Source organism: Cucurbita pepo, chromosome 16, assembly GCF_057944985.1.
Source record: "Cucurbita pepo subsp. pepo isolate OVF chromosome 16, ASM5794498v1, whole genome shotgun sequence".
NCBI lineage: Eukaryota > Viridiplantae > Streptophyta > Magnoliopsida > Cucurbitales > Cucurbitaceae > Cucurbita > Cucurbita pepo.
The window spans coordinates 3,523,080-3,549,658 of NC_141813.1; the positions used below are offsets into that span (position 1 = coordinate 3,523,080).

General features: G+C 41.7%; 15 non-coding genes and 3 pseudogenes across 15 annotated transcripts; 2 read left to right on the plus strand and 16 right to left on the minus strand.

Annotated features, from left to right (window-relative positions):
• Window positions 1-3,646: 3,646 nt before the first annotated feature.
• LOC111782760 (5S ribosomal RNA) lies at window positions 3,647-3,765 on the plus strand (annotated as a pseudogene).
• Window positions 3,766-4,242: 477 nt separating this feature from the next.
• On the plus strand, window positions 4,243-4,361 carry LOC111782744 (5S ribosomal RNA; annotated as a pseudogene).
• Window positions 4,362-13,587: 9,226 nt separating this feature from the next.
• Window positions 13,588-14,422, minus strand: LOC147787903 (secreted RxLR effector protein 161 pseudogene; annotated as a pseudogene).
• Window positions 14,423-21,766: 7,344 nt separating this feature from the next.
• LOC147787904 (5S ribosomal RNA) lies at window positions 21,767-21,885 on the minus strand. The gene has a single exon (XR_015412697.1). It is a non-coding gene; the product is annotated as a 5S ribosomal RNA (ribosomal RNA).
• A 215-nt stretch (window positions 21,886-22,100) lies between these two features.
• Window positions 22,101-22,219, minus strand: LOC147787905 (5S ribosomal RNA). The gene has a single exon (XR_015412708.1). It is a non-coding gene; the product is annotated as a 5S ribosomal RNA (ribosomal RNA).
• A 215-nt stretch (window positions 22,220-22,434) lies between these two features.
• On the minus strand, window positions 22,435-22,553 carry LOC147787906 (5S ribosomal RNA). The gene has a single exon (XR_015412719.1). It is a non-coding gene; the product is annotated as a 5S ribosomal RNA (ribosomal RNA).
• Window positions 22,554-22,768: 215 nt separating this feature from the next.
• LOC147787907 (5S ribosomal RNA) lies at window positions 22,769-22,887 on the minus strand. Its single transcript, XR_015412730.1, has one exon. It is a non-coding gene; the product is annotated as a 5S ribosomal RNA (ribosomal RNA).
• A 215-nt stretch (window positions 22,888-23,102) lies between these two features.
• Window positions 23,103-23,221, minus strand: LOC147787908 (5S ribosomal RNA). The gene has a single exon (XR_015412741.1). It is a non-coding gene; the product is annotated as a 5S ribosomal RNA (ribosomal RNA).
• A 215-nt stretch (window positions 23,222-23,436) lies between these two features.
• LOC147787909 (5S ribosomal RNA) lies at window positions 23,437-23,555 on the minus strand. The gene has a single exon (XR_015412752.1). It is a non-coding gene; the product is annotated as a 5S ribosomal RNA (ribosomal RNA).
• Window positions 23,556-23,770: 215 nt separating this feature from the next.
• LOC147787910 (5S ribosomal RNA) lies at window positions 23,771-23,889 on the minus strand. Its single transcript, XR_015412763.1, has one exon. It is a non-coding gene; the product is annotated as a 5S ribosomal RNA (ribosomal RNA).
• A 215-nt stretch (window positions 23,890-24,104) lies between these two features.
• Window positions 24,105-24,223, minus strand: LOC147787911 (5S ribosomal RNA). Its single transcript, XR_015412774.1, has one exon. It is a non-coding gene; the product is annotated as a 5S ribosomal RNA (ribosomal RNA).
• Window positions 24,224-24,438: 215 nt separating this feature from the next.
• On the minus strand, window positions 24,439-24,557 carry LOC147787912 (5S ribosomal RNA). The gene has a single exon (XR_015412785.1). It is a non-coding gene; the product is annotated as a 5S ribosomal RNA (ribosomal RNA).
• A 215-nt stretch (window positions 24,558-24,772) lies between these two features.
• LOC147787913 (5S ribosomal RNA) lies at window positions 24,773-24,891 on the minus strand. The gene has a single exon (XR_015412796.1). It is a non-coding gene; the product is annotated as a 5S ribosomal RNA (ribosomal RNA).
• A 215-nt stretch (window positions 24,892-25,106) lies between these two features.
• LOC147787914 (5S ribosomal RNA) lies at window positions 25,107-25,225 on the minus strand. The gene has a single exon (XR_015412807.1). It is a non-coding gene; the product is annotated as a 5S ribosomal RNA (ribosomal RNA).
• Window positions 25,226-25,440: 215 nt separating this feature from the next.
• On the minus strand, window positions 25,441-25,559 carry LOC147787915 (5S ribosomal RNA). Its single transcript, XR_015412818.1, has one exon. It is a non-coding gene; the product is annotated as a 5S ribosomal RNA (ribosomal RNA).
• Window positions 25,560-25,774: 215 nt separating this feature from the next.
• LOC147787916 (5S ribosomal RNA) lies at window positions 25,775-25,893 on the minus strand. Its single transcript, XR_015412829.1, has one exon. It is a non-coding gene; the product is annotated as a 5S ribosomal RNA (ribosomal RNA).
• Window positions 25,894-26,108: 215 nt separating this feature from the next.
• On the minus strand, window positions 26,109-26,227 carry LOC147787917 (5S ribosomal RNA). Its single transcript, XR_015412840.1, has one exon. It is a non-coding gene; the product is annotated as a 5S ribosomal RNA (ribosomal RNA).
• Window positions 26,228-26,442: 215 nt separating this feature from the next.
• Window positions 26,443-26,561, minus strand: LOC147787918 (5S ribosomal RNA). Its single transcript, XR_015412851.1, has one exon. It is a non-coding gene; the product is annotated as a 5S ribosomal RNA (ribosomal RNA).
• Between the last annotated feature and the right edge of the window lie 18 nt (window positions 26,562-26,579).

The following is a 26,579-nucleotide window of genomic DNA, read 5'->3' on the forward strand; positions in this document are numbered from 1 at the left end:
CAAATCTAGATAAATTCAAATCTACTAACAATCTCCTAAAATCTTCGTAGTTTGAATATTTGAATCATATCTCAACTACTTCAAATCATATCTTCATTTTGAATACTTTGAATCATATCTCAACACTCCCCCATGATTCAAAGTTGCCGATGTAAGTATAGAGCTTTTCTTCTGACAAGGCCTTCGTAAGTACGTCTGCTTTAATCCGTACATTGTCTGTCTCAGCTTGTATACCTTTGTTTCTTTGTCTTCCTTTATGAATCCCTCTGACGGTGTTACATAAACCTCTTCTTGTAAATCTCCATAAAACTTTTCGTTTGGTAGGTCAACCATATCCCATGTTTCATCTTTCTTAAAGGACTGCATCTCTACTGCCATGGCTTTCTTCCCGTCTTCTTTTTCAGTTGCTTCTTCATAATTCATAGGGTCTGAAACAGTAAGAGCAAATTGACATGATGCATATATGTCAGCTAAAGATTTATACTTCCTTGGAGGTGTCTCATCTGAAAGTTCTTCAAGAGAAGAATTGCTGTTCAGTGATTCTGAAGATGATGAATTTGACACACTTTGTGTTGCAGTGGATGCACTAGGAGATGCACTGGAGTTGACCCTTGTCTCTTCATTTGGGGAAACTTCAACTGTAATATTTTGCTGCTCCTGTTCTTTACTCCAATCCCAACTCACATTTTCATTAAATATTACATCCCTTCTAACTAAAATCTTTTCACTGATGGGGTTGTATAATTTATATGCCTTTGATTGAGTACAATAGCCAATGAAAATGCATTTTTCAGATTTTTCATCAAGCTTTTGACGAATTTGAGGATGTTTCAGAGCATAAGCAACACAACCAAAGATTCGTAAATGACTTACAGATGGTTTCCTTCCATGCCATGCTTCATAAGGAGTTCGATTCATAACCGCCTTTGTTGGTGAGATGTTTAATAGATAAACAGATGTTGCTACGGCTTCGGCCCAAAATTGGTTTGGAAGTCTCCTTGCTTGTAACATACTTCTTGCCATCTCCACAATAGTTCGATTTTTTCGTTCAGCGATTCCATTCTGTTCTGGAGTGTAGGGAGCTGTTAATTCTCTTTGGATGCCCTCTTCTTCACAAAAGAGATTGAAATCTTTAGATATGAACTCGCCACCTCTGTCTGTGCGAAGAACTTTAATGTGACAGCCACTTTGGTTCTCTACCATAGCTTTAAAAATCTGGAACTTCTGAAAAGTTTCTGACTTATGCTGTAGGAAGTAAACCCAGCTCATGTGACTATAGTCATCAACGAATAGTAAAAAGTATATACTTCCACCCAAGGACTTCGTTTGCATTGGCCCACATAAATCAGCATGAATTAGTTCTAGATAATGTGAAGCTCTTTTAGCTTTTCCAACAGGAAAGGACTTCCTAGTCTGCTTGCCATAAATGCATCCTTCACATAAATTAGTTGAGTCAATTCTTGGTAATCCGAAAACCATACCTTTATCCCTGAGTATTTTCAGGCCGTTCATATGAAGATGTCCATATCTGAGATGCCATAATGTTGAGTCATCTTTCGTGCTAGCAGTAAGAGCAAAATCCTCCATGTTAGAAATATCAAGTGGAAACATCTTATTTGAAGTCATGTCAATTTGAACTTTATGGCCTGATTTCTTATGCGTAATGACACAAGTGTTGTCATCAAATAGAACAGAATGCCCTCTGGTCATCAATTGCCCAACACTCAATAAATTGTACCCTAAATCAGGTACAAATTGAACATTATCTAATTGTTTTATCTTACCGTGACTGGTTTTGACATTTACCGTACCTTTTCCTTCAACTTGCATCTGTTTTGTATTTCCAAGTTGCACCTTAATCTTTTGCGTCTCAACAAGCTCTTTGAATAAGGATTTTGTGCCTGTCATATGGTTCGAGCATCCGCTATCAACAAACCATAAGTCACCTTTTTTCGGATTAGTATCCATGCACGCCACAAACAACTTTTCTTCTTCTTCTTCATTCTCTGCTGCAAAATTCATTCGTTGATTTTTATACCAACAATCAGATTTTGTGTGCCCATACCTTCTACAATGGTAACATTGTATGACATTCCTTTGTTCATTGAATTGTCTCTGTCCATCACTTCTCCATCTACCCCTGTTATCACGACCACCATTGAAGCTGCGAAATCCTCCTCTTCCACGACTTCTACCTGCTAAATGAATATTTTCTCTTTCGTTGTTTTCGTTGTTGGTTGTCTCCTTCACTTGTAGTGCCTTTTCTTCGTTCCTTTCTGATGCTCTATTGATTCTTGCCTCATGAGCCTGAAGTGAGCCCAGCAGTTCATCAACGGAGAGTATGGATAGATCCTTAGCTTCTTCTATGGCAGCCACCACATGGTCAAACTTTGGAGTTAAGCTTCTCAACACCTTTGCAACAATTGTTTCGTCTGAAATTTTCTCTCCATAGGTGCGCATCTGACTGACTATTGTCATTGTTCTGGACAAAAAATCAGCAATTGATTCGCCATTCGTCATGAGCAGAGTTTCAAAATCACGTCTTAGAGATTGCAATTTCACTATTATGACTTTTGAATCTCCCTGAAACTCTTTCTGCAGAATTGACCATGCTTGCTTTGATGTGGTTGCTGCTGCAATTCGTGAAAAGATAGTCTCATGAACTGCTTGCTGAATAATGAATAGAGCCTTGGCATCGTTTTTCTTGGTTTCTCTTAGTCTCTCCTTTTCTTCTATTGTGGGTTCTAATAGATCAACAAACCCGTGCTCCACCAAGTCCCATAGCTCCTGCGATCTGAGCAAGGTCTTCATCTTGATGCTCCACCACTCATATTTCTCACCATTAAAGATTGGTAACAACGGTGCAGAGGAAGAAAAACCAGCTACTGCCATTTTTGTTTTGTGAAAGAAAATAATCACTCGCCCTCGTGTCGAACGAACTTGGCTCTGATACCAAAATTGTTGGAAAGAGGGATAGTGAAAGAGATAGGAATAGATAAAATAGATAGAAGCTGCAGTGCTTTATTAATGTCTACTGACTTGATGCTTAGAGGGTTACACAATTCCAGTATTTATAGCTAATACACTGAACCAGAAATAGTAAATCATGCAAATCTAGATAAATTCAAATCTACTAACAATCTCCTAAAATCTTGGTAGTTTGAATATTTGAATCATATCTCAACTACTTCAAATCATATCTTCATTTTGAATACTTTGAATCATATCTCAACAACTCTAACATGATATGTTGAATGTACTTTGCTAGATACGCAAGAAGGTTGAAAAACCTGATTAGACCCTAATTTATGTATAGGCATGATGAAATGTTTCGTTCTCCTCTCCAACCGATGTGGGATCTCACAATCTACCCTTCTTGGAGGCCAAGTGTCTTTGCTAGCACGCTGCTCAGTGTCTAGCTCTGATACCATTTGTAACAACCCAAGGCCATCGCTAGTAGATATTATCCGTTTTGGCCCGTTACGCATCATCTTCAGTCTCACAGTTTTAAAACACATCTACTAGCGATTCGTTTCCACACCCTTATAAGAAATGCTTCATTCCCCTTAATACGTGCATGCACCCACCATTGCCTAGATCATGTCGCCCCGCATTGGTTAAATGCAATTTGTGCGCATTGCATGTCTGGTGCAATCATACCAGCACTAATGTACCGGATCCCATCAGAACTCCGCAGTCAAGCGTGCTTGGGCGAGAGTAGTACTAATTTGGGTGACCACTTGGGAAGTACTCATGTTCCACCCCTTTTTATATTTCTTTTACTGGTTATTTCAATTTCTCCCTGTTCTTTTTTTCCTTTCTTTACAAATAGCAACTGCACCTGCTCGCACGCTCACGTCCATCGCGTTTCTTCTCCTCGCTAACAGTTTTCGGGCACGTGCGTGCACCCACTGTCGCCATGATTATGCCGCCTCGCAAGCGTTAAATGCAATTTGTGCGCATTGCATGTCGGGTGCGATCATACCACCACTAATGCATTGGATCCCATCAAAACTCTACAGTTAAGCGCACTTGGGCTAGGGAAGTACTAAGTTGGGTGACCACTTTGGGAAGTTCTCAATGGTAACCACCTCCGCTCGCACACTCATGCCCATCGCGTTTCTTCTCCCCGACGTGTCTACGCGGGCCCCACTGGCCGTTCTGAGCATGTGCGTGCACCCACCGTCGCCTCGATCATGTCGCCCCGCATGCGTTAAATGCAATTTGTGCACATTGCATGTCGGGTGTTATCATACCAGCACTAATGCACCGGATCCCATCAGAACTTTCCAGTTAGGCATGCTTGGGCAAGAGTAGTACTAAGTTGGGTGACTACTTGGGAAGTCCTCGTATTGCACCCCCCACTCGCACGCTCACGTCCATCGCATTTCTTCTCCCCAACTGTCTGTGCGGGCCCCACCGGCCATTCCAAGCACGTGCGTGCACTCACCGTCGCCTCGATCATGCCGCCCCGCATGTGTTAAATGCAATTTGTGCGCATTGCATCCTGGGTGCGATCATACCAGCACTAATGCACCGGATCCCATCAAAACTCCGTAGTTATGCGTGCTTGGGTGAGAGTGGTGCACTACTTTTTTATTTATTTTACTTGTTATTTCAATTTCTCCCCGTTCTTTTCTTCCTTTTTTTACAAATGGCAACCGCCCCTGCTCGCACGCTCACACCCATCACGTTTCTTCTCCCCAACGTGTCCGCGTGGGCCTTGCCACAATAAACAATTGATCTTCTTCTTCTTGATCAACCTCTTGTGCATCTACTTCTTTCACCTAACCTTTGACTTTGCAAATCACAGCTTCATATCCAAGTTGATTGCATTTGGAGCAGAAGGCGTCAGGTCTTCTCCAACACTTGTATGGTGGATGACTTTTCGTCTCACAATGGCGGCAAGGTGGATAGGATTTTTTGGAACCTCCTTTTGTCTTCTGATAATTGGCAGATGAATCTCCATTCGTCGATTGGTTTTTAAAAATTTTCTTGTTTTTATACTTGTTGTTGTCTTGATGCTTAACAGGTAAGGTACCTTCAATCACCCCTTCTTGCCTCATAGACCTCCTTTGCTCTTGTGCGTGTAAAGCATTCAAGAGCTTTGTAAGAGAATTCTTTGACAGGTCTTTGGTGTTCTCCAGAGTAGTAATGGTGGCTTCAAACTTCCCTGGAACAGTGACCAAAAACTTTTCAACGATCCTGGAATCATTTAACACAAAACCAAGCAATCTCACCTTGTTGGCAATGCAAAGAAGTCTGTCAGAGTACTCTTTCACGGACTCTGACTTCTTCATCTTCTGTAACTCGAAATCCCTATCAAATTCAGGACTTTTATTCCACGAATCCTCTCATCTCCTTCGTATTCAGCCTAGAGGTAATCCCAGATTTCCTTTGCTATTTTGAGGGACATTATTCATATGAAGATCATTTGAGATACCGTTGCAAATAGGCAAGTTTTTGCCTTTGATTTTCTTGTCTTCTTTTCCTTCTATGTTTTGATTTGTGCTACAGTAGGATTGGCTGGAAGTGGAGTGACCTCATAATCCTCTTCTATTATTTCCCAAAGATTCAAAGCCTCTAAATAAGTCTTCATACGAACTGCCCACATTTGATAATTGTCTCCATCGAAGACTGGTGGTGCAACAGCTGAAAAACTGGATTCTCCTCCCATTTTGATCTCATAGATCCCTTAAGAAGACGGCTCTGATACCAATTTGTTAGTGTAAGAGGGAGTGATTGAATGGTTGATGAGAAGATTGTATTATGAAGAGCAAGAAGGCTCTCTATATATACGGGGAATACATATAGATATTTAGAAAATCTACCTAAAAATCTGCCGAAAATCTAGTAACAAACCAGTAAAAAATAAAAAACAAAATAAAATCAAAACTAAATCAACTTCTGAGATTTAATCAAATACTAATTGACACCAATCTAAACAAACACGTGATTTTTAACAGAAACCACTACTAAGAAAAGCAGAGACACTTCTCCTCCATAATAAAGAAAAATAGTCCACATGTAAATTCATCATTCAGTCTGAATTCAGCAAGGCATGTTGTTATATAAAATTTTTTATACCTATTTAAAAGTTCTTTGATTTCCCCATCATACACATTATTCTCTTCAGGAAAATAAAAGGTCTCCGACCTTCGGCTGGATGTAGCCTACCGATTAGGAGAGCCCTCTAACGAATTAGGCACATCCTCAACAAAGATAACATTTTCATGTGAAGCTCCAGGGGCATTATGCAGATGAATGTCTCCTCTATGTGTCATACTTAAGAATTCGCCAGACCAATTAGTAGTGATGCCTTCCAACTGAGTTTCGTTTATATCTTCTTCAATGTTATTTTTCCATTCATCCTGTTGAAAACTAGATGCTTGCCACTACGATCTCTTTTCCTTAAATTAAGGATTCCTCTAGCTTCAGAGGAAGAAGTTGAGTAAACTTGATGAAGGAATCTAGAGCTGAAACGTCGTAGAATAAGCTACCCACGAGATCATTTGGCTCAACTCCCATACCTAGTTCTTCATTCAGTTCCTCGTGAGAAGTAGATTCCAGCGGATCTACATTTTCAATCATTGTCTTGAAAACTTCTAGAATGATCTGATAATACTCCAATATCATCATTTTTCTCACGGGTATCAATTTGCTGAATAGAAGATTCGAAATCCGGTATGCTAGTATGATCCTCGGCATCAATTTGAGGAACTTCACGGTATAAAAAATTTGCAGCAGTTTCTTGTAAAATTCTTCTCATACGTTGTCCTGAATCTTCTCTCATCTCCATCGAGTTGATATAAGCTGTTTGATTGGCTAAACCATTCTCTGCAACCTGTTCTTGTGTATTTTCTACCGCATCAAGAGATGCTTCCCTACCTTTAGCAGTAATTCCTTCTAAATAATATCTGACTTCAGCAATAATTCCTTCTAAATAATATCTGACTTCAGTTAGACTAATGCTATAAGAGCCTGTGTTTTGACTTTCCACATTAATTGGCCCAAAACGTCCCGGATGATCATCTAGGACCTCAAAACTCATTGTACGATTCAGGTCAGTTAGAGAATCACCATCATCACTGTTATATGTGGTGTCAGAATGACGGCTACTTGCTTGATCTTGAACAGAATTATCCAATCTGGAGAAGAATTCTTCCCTAATTCAAAGAAAGTCAAAATATCATCGCTATCATCAAAAGGGATAGGCCGGCATTATAGAATGGACAAACAGATCAAGTTGCCAATGAACTTAAGTGAAAAACGATTGGCAAAAATTCAAGGTTGACACTGAAGGAAACAGTACACGACTCTCATTCTAAATCAAGGGAATTAGGGAATTTTTCAACCTCAAACTTTTTGTAGTACCCAAATCCTGACCTTTTACACTTTCACAAACTCCAAAGTAGCTTACTATCATTCAACTTTACAACATTTGGAAGCTCCCAATCAAAGAATGTTAGTCTTCCAAGCAGGTAGCAAGTTTTGGACTGAAGACTTCTTGGTTAAAGTTAACGACCCTTAATCACAATGCCCAGTGATCAAATTTGTGTTTTCTTGACTATAACTGGTAATGAATTCAAGTTCAACAAGAAAAATAAATAATGTCCATCAATGTTAACATTAATGTAGAAAAAGACGTTAGTACGAAGGTTTGTTAAGCTCTAGGTTTAGTTTAACCAAATTAAGACACAGTAATCAGTGACTAGATAACTTTTGGATCGAGGATATACAATCGCATATGAAATTGATCATTATTTCTGATACCTCGGTAATTCAGAAAAATTTAGTTTCCTAATAATGTAATTAGCATTAAGGATGTCGCTAGACATTAGATATTCATCTTACATGCCAATGGTGATTGGAGTGGCATTGATGAGACACGCGTAGCAATTTACATGGCAGTAATTTGACACTAGTTGCCCATTCTCGAAGTTTCTCTTATCTACAAGCAATTTACTAATGATATTCATACGCGACAGTATAGGTGTCCCGAGTTTTTCTTGGATCTAAATATTCGACTCCAGCTGATATGTGGTCATTTGCTTGCATTTGTTTTGAGTTGGCCACTGGTGATGTTCTTAGTGACAACTATGAAAGGGATGAGGTATGTTGAGAGACTTTTTTTTTTCTTTTTTTATCAGTATGATTATTTTTTTCTTTCTTAAACTCATTAATTCTTAACGTGTAACATTTGTTAATCGAGTCTCACCTCCCCTTGGAAAGCATTATTTCTACTCATAGTAAAGTCCCACATTTTCAATTGTTTGAAAACCATGCTGAAAAGTTATTATTATTATTATTATTATTGTTATTGTTGTTTGTTTGAGTTCTCAATGAGTTATAATTTTATTCTTTGACACGCTTCCCTGGTACTGAAATATTTGGTCGGTTGTTTTTTGTTTGGTTAACAGGTTGAGAAGGCTCAATTTAATTTCAACCATGTCATACACTATATATGCCAGGTGAATAATTTGAAAAGGCTGTCGGTTGGAAAATATAAAGAATTTTGCCTTGAACTTGACGCATTTCTTTCCGTTTTTTTAAATACAATGTGGCTATTATCTCAACTAATCGTATTCCCCTTAGCTCGTAAGATAGTGGTAGTATACATATGGTACTTGTTTCTTATTTTTTTAAAATAACTATATGTATATCATGTCGACATCACTAGTCTACGTGTTCTGGGAACAACAAAACAAGATTTTGTTATGAGTATCAGCTTATTACATGGACCTTCTCTTCTGGAAGTTGTAATTTCTACTATTTATTTTATGTTCAAGATCATTTCGCATTGATGGTGGAGCTTCATGGAGTGATGCCTCGCAAGGTAATGTTAACATACTTGCAAATACCATGTTGTCTTTATTTTATATATTTGAAAAAATTTCACTTATTTATATTTTGCTATTTCTTAAAATATCTGGCACAGATTGCATTAGGTGGCCGCTATTCAAGGGTCTACTTCAATAGATATGGTGAGTTAGCATATTCGTCAATTGTGCTTTTGGCCTCTGAATAAGATGCTGACTCAGAAGTATGATTTCAGTGAGCAAGATGCTAATGACTTGGCTGACTTTCTTGTGCCTTTATTGGATTTTGCACCTAAAAAGAGACCAAGAGCAGCACAATGTCTTAGCCATCCGTGGTTGAGTTGTGTCCCAAGAATTCTTGAATCTTCTGTATCAATCCATCAAAATCAGCCTGAAGATTAGGACGCTTCAACTAAAAGAAGCGAGAAGGACGAGAGAGAAGCTATGGAAATTGGAATGGGAAACATAGCTATTGATGGAACTTCGAAATCGACGTCATCGAAACAGACATGACTATAAATGGTAACGTACGCGATTTCAAGCTATGTTTCGTGTAGTATAATCGTGGTTTGTAGCTCAAATTTCCATCGGAGTTGGAAACATATTCATGAACCACATGGATTCAGTGTTGTCCTACATGCTATCCGAAGCAATCATCATCTTTTGCTTTGGTGAGGGTCGACCAGCATTCGTAGGCCCATCTCGAGCAACTTCAAATGGTGGATTGTTTTGACAGAGTACACGTTCGCGTATGGTTTGCATATCTTTACAAATTACCAATATTTTCAGGTCTCTTGTAGCACAACTTTCTGGATCAGAATTTCTTCATGAAATCATGAACCGATATAAAATATATTTTTGGTGCTAGATTCTTGTCATTTTGTTTATTATAATGTTGGCCACTACTCGGTTTTCTATTTAAAAATGAACTTTTTTTAGATACTAAAACTTTTCAGATATAAAATAATTGGGCGACCCAAAAGGGGATGGAGGATACCCGGCTCAATCAACGAAATGAGCATCTGGTTGAGTGCCAGAGAGACTGGGCAGCCGGGAAAATTTTGGGCCATACAAATAAGATGCTTCCAAAAAGACAATCTTGTGGGGATGCCGAGGTTGAAGACGACTGCAAGTCCATAACCTAATCGTATTATTGACCCTTGAAACCTGTCATGGAGATGGCCTCGGATTTGACCTTGTAGAAGCGAAATTGGAGCAAGACCTTGAACATGTAGAAGTTGGAAATGGACTTGTCCATTGTCACAATCGTACTTTTGCAGTAGTGGGATAGCGACTGTGTGACACTTGTTCTAACCCAGTGAACAAATCAGTGATGTGAATTTCAGATTTCGTGGACGATATCGACGTATGCTCGAACCTCAGGTCATGTTTGAGAGAAATACTCTAGAAATCTTGAGCGAGGTAATACGCTAATTTATTTGATATTTTTTTATAGTTGTGGATCTATTAGACATAAAAGTGAGAATTCAAAAACTTACCAACTACAATTATTATTAATATTAGATCTATTTTGTTGATATTTTTAACCCTTTTTTCTAAGACATAACACAAATACTAATTTTTCATTTATCACCGTATTGAACTTATAAACACATGAAAATGTTGGCACATCAATGAAAATTTGAAAAATCCCGGATTCTTATTCTTGTTGACTTGACCGAACTTAGCAAACTACAATTTTTTCAAAAAGTTATTTTTATTGGTAGAGAGAGGCATCTTGATGATTTGAAGTGAAGAAGAATGGACCATTTGGGGACATGCCATATTCTTTGACATAATGGTTTATGCATCCTTGTAGGATGGCTATTATGTAAGCCACTTGTAGTGATAATGAGAAGCCGGGTTCAATTAGAACAGGATAAGAAATCCATAAAAAAAAACATAAGCATCTGCTCTTGAGTGGAGCACTTCAATAATTTTTTCGGTGCATGCGGTTGAAACCACTTTGTGAGGGTGTCATAAAGTTCTGAACCCATTCCTTCAGCCCCTTTTTCTTTTTGTACAACTTCCAAGAATTCGAGAAATGTAGGGTTTAATGTCCTAAAACTCATAGGTTGTAAACAAAAACATATTCTATTTTCAATAAAGTTATTATTGATATTTATTTAGTAAATACCGTTATTGAATAAAGTGAATTTTACGATCATTAATCTAAATCCAATAAACTAAGAAACCAATTGACCCCACCCTCTCATTGGCCCGAGAGGGATTCGGTTTGGTGGTTGGACCACAAACCAATTGTTCATTAGAGGATCCTTGGGACTTAAGGAACAAGAAGTAACTTTAGGGGTAAAACGGTAAATTGACCCAGCTCTAGTTACGAACAACCTGTGAATAATCGACTTACTAATCATGGTTATATCAAATGGACAGAAATATATCTATAGTGAGGGGAGTGCAACTACTAGGCTATAGTGGAGTGTCCTAGTAGTTAACGAATGTTGGTTAAAAGGTTAATAAGTTTAGCCGGTTAATCTCGGATCGTTGGAGCCCATGATCTATAGGTCCATTAGGTTCCCTTGCTAGCTCATATCGGACTAAACCATAGAACAGTGTGACGAGTGAATTTGAGGTGTTCGAACTCAAATTAGGGAATATGCGCTAAATATATACGATATATTTAACCGCATTTTGATTTAATTACGAATTAAACAAAATGAGAGAATCAGAGATATTTAAATAAGATTTAAATATTTTAATTATGAATAGGGAATCATAATCAATATGTGCGGAAAGTGATTGAGATTGACATTTAATTTAATATTAAATATTAATTAAATTGTTTAATTAATCATTTAATATTATTTTGATTTGAAATCAGTTATTTAAATTAATTGTTGAATTAAAATAAATAAAGTCAAAATGTTGACATTCACGTAGTGGAAAAATCCATGTTTGAGTTAGTGGAATATTGAGTGTCAATATATGGTTTAACCAAATTTGCATGTTTGGTACATAATCCCACACATTTGAGTGGAATGTTGAGTGTCAAAATTTGGAACATGCAAATATCACTCTATAAATAGAGTAATCAAGGTACATGGAAAGTCTTCTTGAAAAACTTTGAGAAATTCTCTCTAAACTCTCTCATTACATATACTAAATTCCTTTCAAATTTAGTCACTCGCTGGATTCCACAATTTCGTTCAAAGGTCTGATTATAGTTGGGAATACACTAGTGGTGGTTCAAAATCGGTTCGTGAGGAAAAAAGAATTTAAACTACAAAAGGTTAGTATTCAAACTCATTGAGTTTTAATGCTTTTGAACATGCAAGCTAATTTATTATAATTGATGTACTTAGAGTGCCTAAAATCCAAATTGGTTCCGTATGTGTTATATTAACACCATCAATTGGTATCAGAGAAGTTTTAGGCACTTTATTTACATTAATTTGAGCATGTGGGTACCATTTGATGAATGAAATTTTGTGGTTGCTAAATTGGATTTTTAAGGTTTTGGCAATTTTTGTATGCTTTCATTTGATACAATTATTGTAATTGGCCTAGTGTGTATGGGCTTTAATGGGTGAAGAAAGGTATGCAATTTTTATGGAGTTATTAGAGTCCATTTTAGGTTGTAATTGATGGATAATGAAAACAAAAGCAAGTTGAACTAAAGAAGAAGATGGAAGAGGCAGTTTGGGTGTTTTTCTATTGGTTGGGGTCCGGTTCAACACTTTTAAGGGTTGGTTATATTTAATTAGCCGGAATATACCTAAGTAATGAGTATACCCAACCGTCTAAAATACTTAGTGGGAGGAAAAAGGTATATGAGATACATCGTTGTCTTTTTACGCTCTCTGAAAAATTCACACCATGAGATTCATGCTCGGCCTTGTGTCGCCCCGGGAGCGGCCTCCATTCGGAAGGTATTTGCATGAGTCAATAACAAGGTGAATAGAGAAAATACTTATAGTAAGTGGGAGAAGGAAGTATATCAACATGTCCTATGGTCTCCACCACTAGGTTGCACCATGAGATTCCCATGTTCCACTTGCATGTTGCCCTAGAGTAACTACACCCTATATTCCCAGCTATTCACGCAGTCTTACCCGTGAAATGGGAGGCTTATTGAGTCGCCGAACTCGGACCACTCTCACCCATGCAAATCTAAGGACAATTCCGAATAAACAGGAGTTCATAGTTAGCTCAGGATTAAGGTCGAGTTACCTAGGTCATCGAATGAAAAAATCAGTCTCAAGAGTAAACGGCATTAAAAAGTGAGAGTGATTTTCTTCATGGTCCGATCTTATGCAATACTCATTGCATAGGACGCCCCCACTCACATGTCTTCACATGTACAATTTAGTGATCACATTGTTTATATCATATACAAAAGTGGTCGCATCCATAGTGTTCCCAGAATAAGGTACTCAGCCTTATCCCTGTACTATAGATTATTTTGACTATATACTTGAACTTGATCCACTCTTATGTCTCTTCATATAGTTCAAGTAATCATACTATAGCCAGAGTGTTCTTAGTTTATTATATTTAGATTAATGATCGTAATATTCACTTTATTCAATAACAATCTTTACTGAAAAAACATCAATAATAACTTTATTGAAAACAGAATATGTTTTTGTTTACAAACTATGAGTTTTAGGACATAAAACCGAACAAACTCCCACTTGGACTAAAACCCAAACTCTAGTGGGGTTTTATAATGTTGAGTAGAGAGAAAGACATAAATACAATGAACTAGGGCATCACTACCCATGCATTTTCTGCCACTTGTCCTAGATTACATAACTCGTAGTCCTAGACTCACTAGGTTCCCTTCAAACACTTTAGCCGTGAGGGGCTTTGTAAATGGATCAGCAACGTTGTGCTCTGAAGCTATCTGTGTGACGATCACATCTCGTTGTTGCACAATCTCCCTTATGAGATGATATTTGCCCTCAATATGTTTTCCTCGCTTATGACTTCTTGGTTCTTTAAAATTTGCAACTACTCCACTATTATCACAATAAAGAGTGATAGGCAGATGCATATTTGGAACAACTTCCAAATCAGCTATGCATATTTGGAATGACTTCCAAATCAGTTATGCATATTTGGAACGACTTCCAAACAGTTAAGAATTTCCTAAGCCATACTGATTCTTTCGCTGCTTCACAAGCAGCAACATACTCAGCTTCCATGGTGGAATCAACAATGCAACCTTGCTTTATGCTTCTCCATATTATTGCTCCTCCGTTCAGAGTGAAAACAGATCCTGATGTCAATTTCCTCGAATCGATATCGGTCTGAAAATCTGAGTCAGTGTACCCTATAAGAATCAGATCCTTAGCGCCGTACATTAGCATATAGTCCCTAGTTCTCCTAAGAAACTTGAGGATATTTTTAACGACAGTCCAATGAGCATGTCCTAGATTGGACTGATATCTGCTGACAATTCCCACAGCATAGCATATGTCGGGTCGAGTACACAACATGGCATACATTAGACTACCGACTGCTAATGCATAGAGAATATGTCTCATATCCTCAATTTCTTGAGGTGACTTAGGAATTTGTTCATTCGATAAATGAACTCCATGTCTGGAAGGTAATAATCCTTTCTTGGAGTTCTGCATCTTATATCGAACCAACATTTTGTCGATGTACAATGCCTGAGACAATTCTAGTGTTTTGTTCTTGCGATTCAGAACAATTTCGATTCCAAGAACAAACTGAGCCTCTCTCAAATATTTTATTTGGTATTGTGTCGCTAGCCAATGCTTAATGTCAGTCAGAAATCCCACATCATTCCCAATGAGTAGGATATCGTCAACGTACAACACTAGAAAAACTACTGTAGAGTTGACTATCTCCTTGTAAACACAAGGTTCGTCAACATTTTGTTTAAAGCCATAAGATTTGATCGCAGTATCAAACCTTATATTCCAAGATCGAGATGCTTGCTTCAACCCATAAATGGATCTTTTAAGCTTGCAAACCTTTTGCTCGTGATCCTGTTCAATGAACCCCTCTGGTTGAGCCATATAGATAGTCTCTTCAAGATTTCCATTTAGAAAGACTGTCTCTGTTGTAAAATAAACTTAATTGAGAGAGAGAGAAAAAAAAAAGTAGTTATGAAGTTTTTGGTTTTTAATTCAGTCAAAAGTTCATACCTAATTTAAGAAAGGAGTGACTTATGGGTTGAGAAAAAATATTGGGTACTTTTTTTTTAGCTTTAGGAAAACTTATAAATAGGTTTTACTTATCGTTGTAAAAGTAGAGAATAAGAGAGAGCAGCAAGAGAGCAAAAGAAGAAAAATAGGAAACTTGTTTGAGTTAAAGTACAGTGTGTAATAGAAAAAGACTTTTGAGAATTCTTTGTCTCCTTGTCTCTCCCCTCTCGACACCCCTTCATAGTTTCGTGAGAGTTATCTAAACGAGTTAGTTTCAGAGCGATGGTCTATTTTCTACAAGTTGGTATCGGAGCAACTTTTAATTTCAACAAATTGGCATCAGAGCAAATTTACATTCAACAAATTGGTATCATAGCAAATTTATTTTCTACAAATTGGTATCAGAGCCGATGGTGAACATGATGGGACAAATGCCGCTACCACGATTCACGAAGGCGAACTACGAGATTGGAGCATCCAAACGGAAGCTCTTATCGATTCGCAAGACACATGGGATGTGGTCGAAGAAGGTTTCGAAGAACCGAAGGATACCATGGGTTATACGACAGCACAAAACAAGGCGCTAAAGGAAGCACGATCAAAGGATAAGGCAGCATTATACATGCTATTCCGAGCTGTTGACGAGTCGGGCTTTGAGAAGATTGCAAGGGCAATTACTTCAAAAGAAGTGTGGGACACTCTAAAAAAGGTGTTCAAAGGAACCGACTGAGTCAAGCAGGTGCGTCTCCAGACTCTTGCTATATTACATGTGTACAAACCATGACGAATCAACTAAATCAAAACGGAGAAATGTTACCCGAGACGCGGGTTGTGGAGAAAATCTTGAGGTCGTTAACAGACAACATCGAGAATGTCGTATGTGCAATAGAAGAGTCGAAGGACCTGTCAAAGTTCACAGTCGATGAGCTTGCCGGTTCTCTCGAGGCGCACGAGCAACGTAAGAAAAAGAAGGAGGAACAACTCGATCAAGCGCTTCAGACGAAGGCATTGATAAATGATGAAAAGGCACTCTACTCACAAAAGATTTGAGGTAGAGGTCCTGGAAGCCGCGGGAATGGTCGAGGTGGTCAAGGCAACAATTACGAAGAAATCAATAATGAGAAGAGACTGTTGAGCCAAGCAAATTGGCGTGGAAGAAGACACAGTAGAGGAAGAGGTGGCTGATCAAACATTCAGTGCTATAAAGGACTGCCTGCTACACCTGAAGGATGGTGTGATGGGGTTAATCCAAGATGTCTATTACGTACCAGACCTCAAGACCAACATATTGAGTATGGGGCAACTCACAGAATAAGGTTACTCGATATTCCTAAAAGATCGCCTGCTACACCTGAAGGATAAGAAATAGCGTTTGGTTGCTCGAGTCGAGATAGGAAGAAATCGAATGTACAAATTGAACTTAAGAAGCATACGAGAAAACTGTTTGAGAGTTGATGTAGAAGACAAGGCATCACTCTGGCATCTCTGTTTTGGTCAACTACATCATGGCGACCTAAAGGAGTTAGCGAAGATGAATATGGTACATGGGCTACCAAACATGGACTTTGAAGGAAAATTTTGTGAAGAATGCATGCTCAGCAAGCATGCGAGAACCTCAATTCAAAAGAAGGCTGAACTTTGGGCTAAACAACCCCTCGAGTTGATCCATACAGATATATGTGGACCAATTAACCTCGAGTCTTTCAGCGGAAAGGAGTATTTTATTTCCTTTATCGATGATTACTCATGGAAAACTTGGGCTTATTTTCGGAAAGGAAAATCCGAGGCATTCGAGGTGGTTAAAAAGTTCAAAGGTGGAGAAGGAAACTGGTAGACACATCAAAGTTGTACGATCCGATAGAGGTGGCGAGTACTGCTAGGAGCAAGGCATAAGGCGATTTCTAACCGCATCGTACACCCCTCAGCAAAATGGTGTGGCTGAGAGAAAGAACTAGACAATTCTCGACATGGTTCGCTCAATGCTTAAGAGCAAAAGGATGCAGAAGGAATTTTGGGCAGAAGTCGTGCAATGTGCCATCTACGTACAGAATCGATGTCCACATGCGAAGTTAGATGATCAAACACCACAAGAGGCTTGGAGAAGACAAAAGCCTGCAATTTCTCATCTCAAGGTGATCGGTAGTGTGGCTTATGCTCACGTGTTGACTCTGGCAATTCGGAGGAAAATGTCAACGAAAAAACTGGTAGATGAGACCTTCAAAAGTACTTGATTGATTCTCAAACAAATATCCCCTAAGAGTAATTCTATGGTAACCTAAATCCCGTGCGAATTGAAGCTCTTCGCTATATCATACTCATACTCCAATTCAATTCATTTCCCGAAAGATTCAAGTACCAAATTATTTATCCTTATATGGCAAGAATGGCCGTTCTATATGGGACATACAAGTGAACGTACTCGTGAAGGAAATGATCTTTACATGGAAATGAAAGAATCTGGAGTAATTAATGAAGAAAATATTGCAGAATCAAAAGTGGCTCCAGTCTATGGTCAGATGAATGAACCGTCGGGAGCTCGTATGAGAGTTGGTTTAACTGCCCTAACTATGGCGGAATATTTGCGAGATGTTAATGAACAAGACGTGCTTCTATTTATCGACAATATCTTCCGTTTCGTTAAGCTAGAATTACGCTCTTCCATTGGCGTGAATTCAGAAGTTTTGAGACGTCAAAACAACCTAACTGAATAAGGAACATAGCTTTTATTTAACAATCTCCTCCTAAAAGTTGTGCTATATCTACCTTATTATTTGAACTCCGATCTTTGAGCGTAGTTCTTCAAATTTTACCCGCGCCAGGGACTTGGTGAAAATGTCTCCAAGTTGTTCCTCTATTCGGATGAAATCAATCTTAATGAGCCCTCGATCTGCACATTCTCGAATGTAGTGGAATCTGATTTCTATGTGCTTGCTCCGGTCGTGCAAAACTGGATTTTTTATCAGGAAGATCGTAGCTTTGTTGTCTACGTATAGCATTGGTGGATCGCTTTCTCTCCCGATGAGTTCTTTCATTAGTCGCACAAGCCAAACCCCTTGTGTTGCTGCCATCGAAGCGGCGATGTATTCTGCTTCGTAGGAAGACAAAGCAACTACCTTCTATTTTGTTGATTGCCAGCAGATCGCGCCGCCTGAGAGAAAGTAGATCATTCCGCTGGTGCTCTTACGATCATCAACGTCACCGGCCATGTCACTATCACTGTAGCCGACCAGCTTGAGTTTCTCCTTTCCTCTCCCTGCACAGTATCTTACACCCCAGCCTCTGGTTCTGGCTACATAGCGCAAGATGCGCTTGACAGCCACTAGACCTGCTCACATATCCAACATAATAAGCAAGATCAGGACGAGAGTTTACCAGATAGTGCAGACTCCCGACAATGCTACGGTAATTGGTGGAGTCGACTGTCGTCGTAGTGCCGGCCTTCCTTAGTTGGAGCCGTGCCTCCATTGGCGTCCTTGTAGGATTACTATCCACAAGCCCAGTTGTGTCCAGCAGCTTCTTCGCGTATGCACTTTGGCAGATGGAGATGCCGGTAGAGTTCTGTTGCACTTCAATGCCGAGGTAGTAGCTGAGCACGCCGAGATCGCTCATCTCAAAGTTTTTTGACATCTCCTTCGTTGCGCTTCAGTTTGAAGACCCATTTGAGCCCTATGGCTCGGTGTCCCGGCGGCATATCCTCCAGACTCCACGTCTAGTTCTTGGTGATGGATGTCATCTTCTCCTGCATTGCCTTCAACCAGCACGGGTTTCTTTCTAACTTGGCGAAGGTGTTCGGTTCATCTGCACTGATGGCATGCAGTTCGGCCACTTACATGTTTGTCAAATAAACCCCACAAATTTGAGTGGAATTATGAGTGTCAAAATTTTGTTAATTCAAACTTGCATGCTTGCCACATAATCCCAAATTTGAGTGGAATTTTGAGTGTCAAAATTTGGTAATCTCAAATTTGCATGAACATGCAAATATCACTTTATAAATAGAGTAATCAAGGTACATGGAAAGTCTTCTTGAAAAACTTTGAGAAATTCTCTCAAAACTCTATTTTTACGTATACTAAATTTCTTTCAAATTTAGTCACTCACTGAATTCCACTATCTCTAGATACATGGTTCTTCTCTTATTCGAAAGAAGAGAGCAAGAAAATTCTCTTACTACTTTAGTTTGATTGCATGGATATTTGAAGGTAATTGAAGGGTTTGAAATAATTCTTGTTAATAGAAATTACAAAACGATTATGAAAGTAATCACCATGCATGATCCTCAAAGAGCGCTTGAGAATTTATCAAAAGGAGATAAAATCCACCACAAATTTCAACAACTTATCTATTTAAACTCTCCTAGCCGAACCTTCCTCATTATTATTGATTTTCTCATTGCTCTCTATTTTTCTATCGTAATTGACACTCTGCATAAATTTTGTTTAAGTAGTTTAAGTTCATTAATGCACATTTGAATGATACTAAAAAATCACTTAATTTTCAGCAACAAAAGTAACTAAACAAAATAGGTTCTCTATGCAATCGATAATTTACTTATTACTTGCTACTTGCGATAGTGGATACTTGCATGTCCTCCCTTAAACTGGATGTACGAACCGCCATAGGCCCTTAGATGTCCTCCCTTAAACCCGTAATAAAATGAAAGATCTTCTTCTTTTGTTGTATCAATTAGTTCTAACGTGAACTTGCATAACCTAGTGAACTCCAGGCATACTCTTCTAATGTCTTACTAACTCCTCCTAAATTTGGTGCATGGCACAAACAAATGTGCATATGTCCTTTAACTTATAAGTGGCGCAGTGAACCTTGTAGATTTTAGCTATGTCTATTGCTTCTAGCTATGCTCACTACCACGAGATCTACCTTGCCTCTATCAAACGTGGATGGATCGAAGTTCTTAAAGTCTCTTAAGAATCATGACTCTTTCGTGGTCCCTTGAAACTCACTGGGAGAATGTGATACTTGGCTAGCTCAGATAGCATGCACTACCCTGCTTGTTGAGTTTCCATCATCATCCTTATGAAGGACTACAAGGCCTCAAAGTGAACGTGATAGTTGGCTAGACTGGAGGTGCAGCCTGACTGGGAATAGGCTCTTATTGGGTCTGTGTCTCTGTGTTTTGTACTTAGGCCTAGGGAATCTCTATCTCGAATGACCGTTCAATGAAATTTTCAGAGGCTAACCTTCTACCTCTTCCTCTAATGATCGCAGTAGGTGGTGCTCTTCTTCTTGACACCATGATCCATCATGAAAGAAAATTTAGGGTTACTTGTAGATACCTCAAGTGTCATCATAGGTCTAACTTGAACAAGTAGCCCAAAAATAGTTCAACCAAAGTCCTTAAAATTTAAGAGAATACTTAAATTTATATTAGCAACATACTTACCTAGAAAAGTCTATGTAGACGTGGTAGGGCATGTCTATAGAGATGGATGACTTTCTATCTAGAAAAGTCTATAGGGAAGTTATAAATTATGGATTCTTAAGTTCTTATTAGGAAGATATTGGTCCTGAAGACATTGGTCCTAAAGTTCTTATGGGTTTAAGAAGACTAGATCCCATCAAATTGTAAGTTCACCGAGAAAAGTAATTCCATAAAATAAAATATGACTAAAAAATCTAATTGGATAATATAATATAAGAAAGAGTTAAGCCATATTTTAAGTTTGGGTACATTAAAATATATAGAAAAATCTAATACTTTGCACCATTTTACATGTTCTCATTTAGATTGAGATGTCGACAAATATTGTGCTGAATCTGAACAAGTTTAAATAAAAAAAAGAGTAAAAAAATCCTACATAGTATATATTATTCGTTATGTACACTATAACTTCAAAACTACCGTCTATATAATAATGAAAGGAGAGAAATAAAAACTGATAAAATTCACGGCTCCGTTTTGCATCTTACTTTACTCTCTGCTGTACAGGTTTGAGCAATTCGCAATCGAGTACCCTCTTAAAAAACATTTCGAACAACATAAATTGCTCGATACAACCTTGTTTTTGCTATATGAGTACTCGTTTTCATACGTTTTTCCACGATCTATAACATCGTGGGTACGAGAAAACAAAAATTTAAGTGAATCGGTGCATTTAATGCTCTCCCTATTATCTTAGAGTTAAGTTGAAACTTTAAAACGTCATAACTTTGACATCGATTAATCAAATTAGATGATTTTTTTTTTCATTTTATGTAACTTTTTGAGATCTACACGCTGGCAAGTCGCCGAAGGCGGCTTGCCCAACCCTTCATCCAAAAATATGGCCGTTTTGACCTTAAATTTTGCTTACACAAATTTTTTATTCCACATTTCACCACTTTGAGATTTCAACAAAGCACTCTTCCGGCTCTATGATAATTCTAATTATTGTTCATTTTATACGTTTATGAATCTGCCATAACATATCGACAAGGATGCACGTCATAACTCAAAATGGCCAGCAACCGGGCCATGCAAGTAAAACTGTCCATTTAGTGGTCACCCAACTTAGTACTACTCTCGCCCAAGCACGCTTAACTGCGGAGTTCTGATGGGATCCGGTGCATTAGTGCTGGTATGATCGCACCCGACATGCAATGCGCACAAATTGCATTTAACGCATGCGGGGCGGCATGATCGAGGCGACGGTGGGTGCACGCACGTGCTCGGAACGGTCGGCGGGGCCCGCGCGGACACGTCGGGGAGAAGAAACGCGATGGGCGTGAGCGTGCGAGCGGGGGAGGTTGCCATTTGTAAAGAAAGGAAGAAAAGAACGGGGAGAAATTGAAATAAAAAATAAAAAAGGGGTGCAACACGAGGACTTCCCAAGTGGTCACCCAACTTAGTACTACTCTCGCCCAAGCACGCTTAACTGCGGAGTTCTGATGGGATCCGGTGCATTAGTGCTGGTATGATCGCACCCGACATGCAATGCGCACAAATTGCATTTAACGCATGCGGGGCGGCATGATCGAGGCGACGGTGGGTGCACGCACGTGCTCGGAACGGTCGGCGGGGCCCGCGCGGACACGTCGGGGAGAAGAAACGCGATGGGCGTGAGCGTGCGAGCGGGGGAGGTTGCCATTTGTAAAGAAAGGAAGAAAAGAACGGGGAGAAATTGAAATAAAAAATAAAAAAGGGGTGCAACACGAGGACTTCCCAAGTGGTCACCCAACTTAGTACTACTCTCGCCCAAGCACGCTTAACTGCGGAGTTCTGATGGGATCCGGTGCATTAGTGCTGGTATGATCGCACCCGACATGCAATGCGCACAAATTGCATTTAACGCATGCGGGGCGGCATGATCGAGGCGACGGTGGGTGCACGCACGTGCTCGGAACGGTCGGCGGGGCCCGCGCGGACACGTCGGGGAGAAGAAACGCGATGGGCGTGAGCGTGCGAGCGGGGGAGGTTGCCATTTGTAAAGAAAGGAAGAAAAGAACGGGGAGAAATTGAAATAAAAAATAAAAAAGGGGTGCAACACGAGGACTTCCCAAGTGGTCACCCAACTTAGTACTACTCTCGCCCAAGCACGCTTAACTGCGGAGTTCTGATGGGATCCGGTGCATTAGTGCTGGTATGATCGCACCCGACATGCAATGCGCACAAATTGCATTTAACGCATGCGGGGCGGCATGATCGAGGCGACGGTGGGTGCACGCACGTGCTCGGAACGGTCGGCGGGGCCCGCGCGGACACGTCGGGGAGAAGAAACGCGATGGGCGTGAGCGTGCGAGCGGGGGAGGTTGCCATTTGTAAAGAAAGGAAGAAAAGAACGGGGAGAAATTGAAATAAAAAATAAAAAAGGGGTGCAACACGAGGACTTCCCAAGTGGTCACCCAACTTAGTACTACTCTCGCCCAAGCACGCTTAACTGCGGAGTTCTGATGGGATCCGGTGCATTAGTGCTGGTATGATCGCACCCGACATGCAATGCGCACAAATTGCATTTAACGCATGCGGGGCGGCATGATCGAGGCGACGGTGGGTGCACGCACGTGCTCGGAACGGTCGGCGGGGCCCGCGCGGACACGTCGGGGAGAAGAAACGCGATGGGCGTGAGCGTGCGAGCGGGGGAGGTTGCCATTTGTAAAGAAAGGAAGAAAAGAACGGGGAGAAATTGAAATAAAAAATAAAAAAGGGGTGCAACACGAGGACTTCCCAAGTGGTCACCCAACTTAGTACTACTCTCGCCCAAGCACGCTTAACTGCGGAGTTCTGATGGGATCCGGTGCATTAGTGCTGGTATGATCGCACCCGACATGCAATGCGCACAAATTGCATTTAACGCATGCGGGGCGGCATGATCGAGGCGACGGTGGGTGCACGCACGTGCTCGGAACGGTCGGCGGGGCCCGCGCGGACACGTCGGGGAGAAGAAACGCGATGGGCGTGAGCGTGCGAGCGGGGGAGGTTGCCATTTGTAAAGAAAGGAAGAAAAGAACGGGGAGAAATTGAAATAAAAAATAAAAAAGGGGTGCAACACGAGGACTTCCCAAGTGGTCACCCAACTTAGTACTACTCTCGCCCAAGCACGCTTAACTGCGGAGTTCTGATGGGATCCGGTGCATTAGTGCTGGTATGATCGCACCCGACATGCAATGCGCACAAATTGCATTTAACGCATGCGGGGCGGCATGATCGAGGCGACGGTGGGTGCACGCACGTGCTCGGAACGGTCGGCGGGGCCCGCGCGGACACGTCGGGGAGAAGAAACGCGATGGGCGTGAGCGTGCGAGCGGGGGAGGTTGCCATTTGTAAAGAAAGGAAGAAAAGAACGGGGAGAAATTGAAATAAAAAATAAAAAAGGGGTGCAACACGAGGACTTCCCAAGTGGTCACCCAACTTAGTACTACTCTCGCCCAAGCACGCTTAACTGCGGAGTTCTGATGGGATCCGGTGCATTAGTGCTGGTATGATCGCACCCGACATGCAATGCGCACAAATTGCATTTAACGCATGCGGGGCGGCATGATCGAGGCGACGGTGGGTGCACGCACGTGCTCGGAACGGTCGGCGGGGCCCGCGCGGACACGTCGGGGAGAAGAAACGCGATGGGCGTGAGCGTGCGAGCGGGGGAGGTTGCCATTTGTAAAGAAAGGAAGAAAAGAACGGGGAGAAATTGAAATAAAAAATAAAAAAGGGGTGCAACACGAGGACTTCCCAAGTGGTCACCCAACTTAGTACTACTCTCGCCCAAGCACGCTTAACTGCGGAGTTCTGATGGGATCCGGTGCATTAGTGCTGGTATGATCGCACCCGACATGCAATGCGCACAAATTGCATTTAACGCATGCGGGGCGGCATGATCGAGGCGACGGTGGGTGCACGCACGTGCTCGGAACGGTCGGCGGGGCCCGCGCGGACACGTCGGGGAGAAGAAACGCGATGGGCGTGAGCGTGCGAGCGGGGGAGGTTGCCATTTGTAAAGAAAGGAAGAAAAGAACGGGGAGAAATTGAAATAAAAAATAAAAAAGGGGTGCAACACGAGGACTTCCCAAGTGGTCACCCAACTTAGTACTACTCTCGCCCAAGCACGCTTAACTGCGGAGTTCTGATGGGATCCGGTGCATTAGTGCTGGTATGATCGCACCCGACATGCAATGCGCACAAATTGCATTTAACGCATGCGGGGCGGCATGATCGAGGCGACGGTGGGTGCACGCACGTGCTCGGAACGGTCGGCGGGGCCCGCGCGGACACGTCGGGGAGAAGAAACGCGATGGGCGTGAGCGTGCGAGCGGGGGAGGTTGCCATTTGTAAAGAAAGGAAGAAAAGAACGGGGAGAAATTGAAATAAAAAATAAAAAAGGGGTGCAACACGAGGACTTCCCAAGTGGTCACCCAACTTAGTACTACTCTCGCCCAAGCACGCTTAACTGCGGAGTTCTGATGGGATCCGGTGCATTAGTGCTGGTATGATCGCACCCGACATGCAATGCGCACAAATTGCATTTAACGCATGCGGGGCGGCATGATCGAGGCGACGGTGGGTGCACGCACGTGCTCGGAACGGTCGGCGGGGCCCGCGCGGACACGTCGGGGAGAAGAAACGCGATGGGCGTGAGCGTGCGAGCGGGGGAGGTTGCCATTTGTAAAGAAAGGAAGAAAAGAACGGGGAGAAATTGAAATAAAAAATAAAAAAGGGGTGCAACACGAGGACTTCCCAAGTGGTCACCCAACTTAGTACTACTCTCGCCCAAGCACGCTTAACTGCGGAGTTCTGATGGGATCCGGTGCATTAGTGCTGGTATGATCGCACCCGACATGCAATGCGCACAAATTGCATTTAACGCATGCGGGGCGGCATGATCGAGGCGACGGTGGGTGCACGCACGTGCTCGGAACGGTCGGCGGGGCCCGCGCGGACACGTCGGGGAGAAGAAACGCGATGGGCGTGAGCGTGCGAGCGGGGGAGGTTGCCATTTGTAAAGAAAGGAAGAAAAGAACGGGGAGAAATTGAAATAAAAAATAAAAAAGGGGTGCAACACGAGGACTTCCCAAGTGGTCACCCAACTTAGTACTACTCTCGCCCAAGCACGCTTAACTGCGGAGTTCTGATGGGATCCGGTGCATTAGTGCTGGTATGATCGCACCCGACATGCAATGCGCACAAATTGCATTTAACGCATGCGGGGCGGCATGATCGAGGCGACGGTGGGTGCACGCACGTGCTCGGAACGGTCGGCGGGGCCCGCGCGGACACGTCGGGGAGAAGAAACGCGATGGGCGTGAGCGTGCGAGCGGGGGAGGTTGCCATTTGTAAAGAAAGGAAGAAAAGAACGGGGAGAAATTGAAATAAAAAATAAAAAAGGGGTGCAACACGAGGACTTCCCAAGTGGTCACCCAACTTAGTACTACTCTCGCCCAAGCACGCTTAACTGCGGAGTTCTGATGGGATCCGGTGCATTAGTGCTGGTATGATCGCACCCGACATGCAATGCGCACAAATTGCATTTAACGCATGCGGGGCGGCATGATCGAGGCGACGGTGGGTGCACGCACGTGCTCGGAACGGTCGGCGGGGCCCGCGCGGACACGTCGGGGAGAAGAAACGCGATGGGCGTGAGCGTGCGAGCGGGGGAGGTTGCCATTTGTAAAGAAAGGAAGAAAAGAACGGGGAGAAATTGAAATAAAAAATAAAAAAGGGGTGCAACACGAGGACTTCCCAAGTGGTCACCCAACTTAGTACTACTCTCGCCCAAGCACGCTTAACTGCGGAGTTCTGATGGGATCCGGTGCATTAGTGCTGGTATGATCGCACCCGACATGCAATGCGCACAAATTGCATTTAACGCATGCGGGGCGGCATGATCGAGGCGACGGTGGGTGCACGCACGTGCTCGGAACGGTCGGCGGGGCCCGCGCGGACACGTCGGGGAGAAGAAACGCGATGGGCGTGAGCGTGCGAGCGGGGGAGGTTGCCATTTGTAAAGAAAGGAAGAAAAGAACGGGGAGAAATTGAAATAAAAAATAAAAAAGGGGTGCAACACGAGGACTTCCCAAGTGGTCACCCAACTTAGTACTACTCTCGCCCAAGCACGCTTAACTGCGGAGTTCTGATGGGATCCGGTGCATTAGTGCTGGTATGATCGCACCCGACATGCAATGCGCACAA